The following is a 6241-nucleotide window of genomic DNA, read 5'->3' as shown; positions in this document are numbered from 1 at the left end:
AAATTATCACCCTATTTTGATGCTTGACTTTGACTCTCACAATGCTTTCGACAAATGATTCGCAACACAAACGAAATCATTAGGCTTAATTGTCAGCGTTTCTCCTACTGAAGTATTGACATAAAGCCTTCGACATTTCTTGTGTTAAAGTCCGAAACATTTAAACCGAAGAACACTAGTTAACCACTGTGAGCTGCAGTTTACAGTAATAGATTTTGTTTCCCAACAGCACAGCTGATCTTCCAACCAGCCATAGCGTGGGAAATTACGTCGACACGTTCTTCTCCCTCGTGACCACCTTCTGCGTCATGGCGTCATGGCACATCTCCATCAAAACGAAACCGGAACTCGTTTGTATAAAATCTGTTAAATATATTGCTACGGAACAGTGTTTACAATGACGAAGAGGCGAGCACTGAGAAGACGACGACGACGATTAGATGCTAGGGCGGGCTGTTGCCTCTTGGCCAAGTGCGGCGTATTCTCTTGTAAATATACTTGTATATATCTTTTTGTCTGCGTCTTCCTACGTAACATATCTGGTGGAGGTGGACGTTCCCTGTACCTCGTCACGGACCTTCGCAGTGGACGGTTCGTCGACCCTTCCTCCATGGCTCCCGGCGACGACAACTCGACTCCACCGGCTCCGACCCCTGCTGCCACTTCGACGACCTACAATCACTCTCCCCCCTCCCCGTGATCCTGGCGTATTCTCGAGCAAAATGCGGAAGACGTCGATGACTGGATCAGCCTGTACGAACACGTCAGCCGCAATAACCGGTGGGACCCTACTATCATGCTCGCCAACGTATTATTTTACCTCGGTGGCACACCTCGAGTTTGGTTTCGGACGCACGAAGATGAGCTCACCAGTTGGGATTCGCTTAAGCAGAAGCTTCGAGACTTGTTCGGCAACCCCTACGGTCACCAACTTGCCGCGCAGAAGGCGCTTTCCGGTCGTGTGCAGACGTAACATCTGTAAATATGCTGTAAACGTAAATATGCAGCCCTACGCAACATACATTCAGGACGTCTTGGCTCTGTGCCGCTAAGTTGACACACGCATGACTGAGTCCGACAAGGTCTCCCATATCCTCAAAGGCATTGCCGATGACGCCTTCAACTTGATCTTGCTTGCTTTCAACAACGTGGCGACGGTGGATGCAGTTATGAAAGAGTACTGCCGCCTGGAACTCGCTAAAAGCCGACGTATTGACCAGCAGTTTGCGCGTCTGCCCAACACCCCGGCGACATCTTCCTGTGCCGACGCTCCTCGTCCCACGAACACTGGCGATATTACCCGGATCGTCCGGCGTGAGATCGAGGCCGCCTATCCGGCTGCCTTCGACTCCAGCCCCTTCAACACACCTGCAGTCACGGTTTCCCTGATCCAGGCAGTCGTCCGCCAGGAATTCGCAAGCATGGGTCTTCCCACCATCTGCTCGGCCCATCACCCTGATAACCACCCGGCTTCATCGATTCCGCCCCGTCCGGCATCTTATTACCCACCACGTTTCCGCAACCCATCTGAATAGCGCACTGCAGACGACAAGCCCATTTGTTTTCACTGCCGTCGAATCGGGCACAAATCTCGGCTCTGTCGCAGTCGCTGGAGTTCCCCGACCCGGTATGCTTATACTGACTACTCTCGCCCATCAGGTGGCCTTTCTCGTCTTTATGTCGCACGCTCCGATAATGCCACCACTGATTCTCCTGCGCCGCACCGCCCCTATTCTCGTTCGCCTTCGCCCCAACGACGACAGTCTCGCTCTCCCCAGCCCCGTCGCTCTTTTTCGCCAACTCCCTTCGGACGCCGCTCCCAGCCGGAAAACTAGACGATTCAGCGCCTCGAGGTGACGCTGCATTGCTCCCTACGCCGCCAAATCCTCTACTGACGTTGCCCACTCACCTGAACCTCCTTGACGTGCAAGTCGACGGTGTTTCTGTATCTGCTCTTATAGAAACTGGGGCGCATTTGTCGGTAATGAGCGCTGACCTTCGCAACCGCCTGAAGAAAATAATCACGCCTGCCACGACGCCTGTTGGCCGTGTCGCCGATGGCGGAACAGCCCCTGTAATTGGTATGTGTGCCGCCCGCGCATCCTTCGCCGATCGCTCCAGTATCCTGCTATTTACAGTCATCGCCAGTTCTCCTAACGACATCATCCTCGGCTTAGACTCCCTCTCCGCACATTCTGCTCTCATCGATTGTTCAGCCAGCACTCTCCGCCTTGACCTGCCTGTTCTGGATCCCGCTGAACCACACCCCAGTCGTCTCAGTTCCGTCGACTTCGTTCGCTTGCCACCTTCGGCACTGACTTACGTTGACTTCGTGTCATCCCCACCAGTCCCCGACGGTCACTACATCGCGGCTCCTATGCAAGACGTCCTACTTACATACGGGATCACAGTACCTCATACAGTTTTATCTATCACGGCGAATTGCGTCTGCCTGCCAGTGGTCAATTTTGGCTTGACGAGACAAGTGCTGCCACGCGGGATGTCTCTGGCCCAGCTTTGCTCATTCGAGGATCACTCAGTAGCATCTATTGCGTCTGCAGTAGACGACAATTCAGCGGATCCTCCTCTACCATCGCAGTCGGCAACTTGTACCATCACCGACTTACAGAAAATGATTGCGCCCGACATGCCGTCCGAGCACGCTCGGAGCTCTACCGCGTTCTGTTTTCCTACCACGATATTTTTTACTTTAACGATCGTCCTTTGGTCCAAACTACAGCTGTTAACCATCGCATTAATACCGGCGATGCCCCTCCTATTCATCGCCTCTTGTATCGAGTGTCACCGGCTGAGCGTCAAGTTATTCACGCAGAAGTTCGCAAAATGCTTGCCAAGAACATTATTGAACCGTCATGTAGTCCATGGGCGTCACCTGTTGTACTGGTAAAAAAGAAGGATGGCTTATGGCGCTTTTGCGTGGATTATCGGCACCTTAACTGGGTTACCAAAAAGGCCGTGTATCCCCTCTCGGATTGATGACGCCCATGACTGCCACCACGGTGCTCGCTACTTCTCCTCTATTGGCCTTTGTTCCGGCTACTGGCAGATTGCTGTGGGCAATCTCGACCGCGAGAAGACTGGTTTTGTAACAGCAGACGGTCTGTATAAATTCAAAGTGATGCCGTTCGCTCTATGTAGCGCTCGTGCCACTTTTGAACGCATGATGGATCCCTTCTTCACGGTTTCAAATGGTCGACGTGCCTGTGCTACTTGGGCGATGTTATAGTATTCTCCCCACCATTCGCTACGCACCTCGAGCGCCTCTCAGCAGTCCTGGACGTTTTTCGTCGAGCCGGTCTGCAACTCAACGCATCGAAGTACCACTCCGGCCGTCGCCAGATTACCGTCCTTGAGCATCTCGTTGACGCGAACGGAGTGCAACCGGACCCAGGCAAGATTCATGCTGTTACGCACTTCCCTGTTCCGAAGTGTGTCAAGGATGTGCGCAGCTTCATCGGCCTTTGTTCGTACTTCCGCCGTTTCGTGAAAAATTTTGCGGCCATAGCACGACCACTAACCGAGCTTTTGAAAAAAGACGCCCCTTTCCAGTGGGCGATAACGAGGCCTCTGCCTTCTCGCATCTAATCGACCTTCTCACAACGCCTCCCGTTCTGGCCCATTTCGATCCTTCTGTGCCTACCGAAGTCCGTACAGATGCCAGTGGTCACGGAATCGGCGCAGTATTGACACAACGCCAGCGTGGCAACGACCGTGTTATCGCTTACGCCAGCAGGCTCCTCTCACCCTCGCAGCGCAACTATTCCATCACTGAGCATGAGTGTCTGGCCCTAGTTTGGGCGGTTGCGAAGTTCCGCCCATATTTATATGGCCGACCATTTTCCGTTGTCACAGATCATCACACGCTTTGCTGGTTATGTTCACTGAAAGATCCTGCAGGAAGACTTGGTCGCTGGGCCTTACGCCTCCAAGAAGATTCGTATACTGTCACCTACAAATCTGGCCGACTACACAAGGACGCTGACTGCCTGTCTCGCTACCCGGTAGACGAGCCTGACGACGCCGATAGTAGTATCGCCAACGGCGTTTTCTCTGTGTATGCCTTCGCTAACATCGCCTGAGCAGTACCGGGACCTATCGCTGCGAGCACTCATCGAGCCTCTGCGCGTTACACCTACCGACGCATCCGTTCGCCGATATGTCCTTCAGGGCGGCATTCTGTACCGAAGGAACTTCCTCCCTGACGGATCTCATCTTCTTCTTGTCGTGCCAAAACATCTACGACAGACTGTGCTCTTTGAGATGTATGACGCACCCACTGCAGGACATCATGGGGTAACCCGCACGTACGACCGCGTCCACCGCCGCTTCTATTGGCCTGGTCTCGCTCGCTCCGCCCGACGCTATGTTGCTGCCTGTGATCCCTGCCAGCGTCGGAAAACACCTCAGGTGCTACCTTCCGGTCATCTCCAGCCGATCACCGTCCCTGTGGAACCGTTCTTTCGTGTTGGATTAGACCTCCTCGGTCCCTTTCCCACGTATATAAGGTACTTTATATATATATATATATATATATATATATATATATATATATATATATGTATATGTATATATAAACGAGAAGAAAGGGGGGTAACCGAGGGGCCCGATGATTATTAGTCATATAATGAGAAGCCAAGAAACACTGACACTGAGGACAAAATAGGGGAAATCACTCGTGCTTAATAAATGTAATGAAGAAACGATAAATTAATGAAAATTATTAATGAACAACGTGCCGCAGGTGGGAACCGAACCCACAACCTTCGCATTTCACGTGCGATGCTCTACCAATTGAGCTACCGTGGCACTGTTTTTCCAGCCACTTTCTTGGGTATTTATGTGTACTAGTGGAACCCTGGGAGTGTTAGTCAGCGCCATCACTCACAGACCTTGGCGGCCGACGTGGAACGTCCTTGTTGCCGCAGGCGCCTTCAGGTAGCATATGTGGGTTTATTGACCAGTTGCCTTCACCCAAAAAGATCACGTTCTCGTGACGCCTGCGGCAACAAGGACGTTCCACCTCCGCCGCCAAGGTCTGTGAGTGATGGCGTTGGCTAACACTCCCAGGGTTCTACTAGTACACATAAATACCCCAAAAAGTGGATGGAAATACAGCGCCGCGGTAGCTCAATTGGTAGAGCATCGCACGCGAAATGCGAAGATTGTGGGTTCGGTTCCCACCTGCGGCAATTGTTTTTTCATCCACTTTAATTTCCATTAATTTATCGTTTCTTCATTACATTTATTAAGCACAAGTAATTTCCTCTATGTTGTGCTTGGTGTCAGTGTTTGTTGGCTTCTCATGATATATATATATATATATATATATATATATATATATATATATATATATATATATATATATATATGAAATGGGGTTTATTGTAGCTCGTTCGAGGGATCGCAGGTAGCTCTAGATCACGAGTCCTAGCGCTTCGCATCAACAACCCGCGCTCGTGTCTCGCGCCGCAGCGGTGGCAGTCCGCACAGTGCCACATGCATATTACCCACTACAACTACAGTGCCACTTGCATATTACCCACTACAACTTCCCCCGGGGCGAAGAGGAGCCATCCTGGCGACCTAAGGCGATGATACGATAAGGGGGTCGTGGTACGGCTTCAGGCGGCTGACGTGAACAGTCTCGCGGCCACGGCGGCGTTTGTCCGGAGATGGCGTCACCGGTTCGACCACATAATTCACAGGCGAAGTACACGCGACGATCCGGTACGGACCTTGATATTTTGGAGCAAGCTTTGGGCTAAGGCCTGGAGCTTGGAAGGGCAGCCGAAGCCAGACGTGAGAGTCCACGGCGAAGGACTGTGTGGGCTGATCGTTGTCGTGGCGATCTTTGTGGATTCCTTGGGTATCCGACGTGAACGAGCGAGCAAGTTGGCGGCACTCTTCAGCATGGCGAGCAACTTCGGAAAGAGGGGTGAATTCAGAGGCATCCGGGTGATATGGTAGTACGGTGTCGAGGGTAGTGGATGGTTCACGGCCATAAAGAAGGAAAAATGGTGAGAAGCCTGTGGTAGCCTGAACGGCGGTATTGTATGCGTACGTCACAAAAGGGAGGACATCGTCCCAATTGGAATGATCCGACGCAACATACATGGTGAGCATGTCCCCAAGGGTGCGGTTGAATCGTTCCGTTAGACCGTTAGTTTGTGGGTGATACGCCGTAGTGGTGCGGTGAATAGTGCGGCACGCGGCGAGGAGC

General features: G+C 52.0%; 1 non-coding gene across 1 annotated transcript; it reads right to left on the bottom strand.

Annotated features, from left to right (window-relative positions):
• Positions 1–4754: 4754 nt before the first annotated feature.
• Positions 4755–4827, bottom strand: TRNAS-UGA (transfer RNA serine (anticodon UGA)). Its single transcript has one exon. It is a non-coding gene; the product is annotated as a tRNA-Ser (tRNA).
• Between the last annotated feature and the right edge of the window lie 1414 nt (positions 4828–6241).

The sequence above is a fragment of the Dermacentor variabilis genome, chromosome 5 (genome assembly GCF_050947875.1).
Source record: "Dermacentor variabilis isolate Ectoservices chromosome 5, ASM5094787v1, whole genome shotgun sequence".
NCBI lineage: Eukaryota > Metazoa > Arthropoda > Arachnida > Ixodida > Ixodidae > Dermacentor > Dermacentor variabilis.
This window is presented reverse-complemented; position numbering and strand designations above follow the sequence as displayed.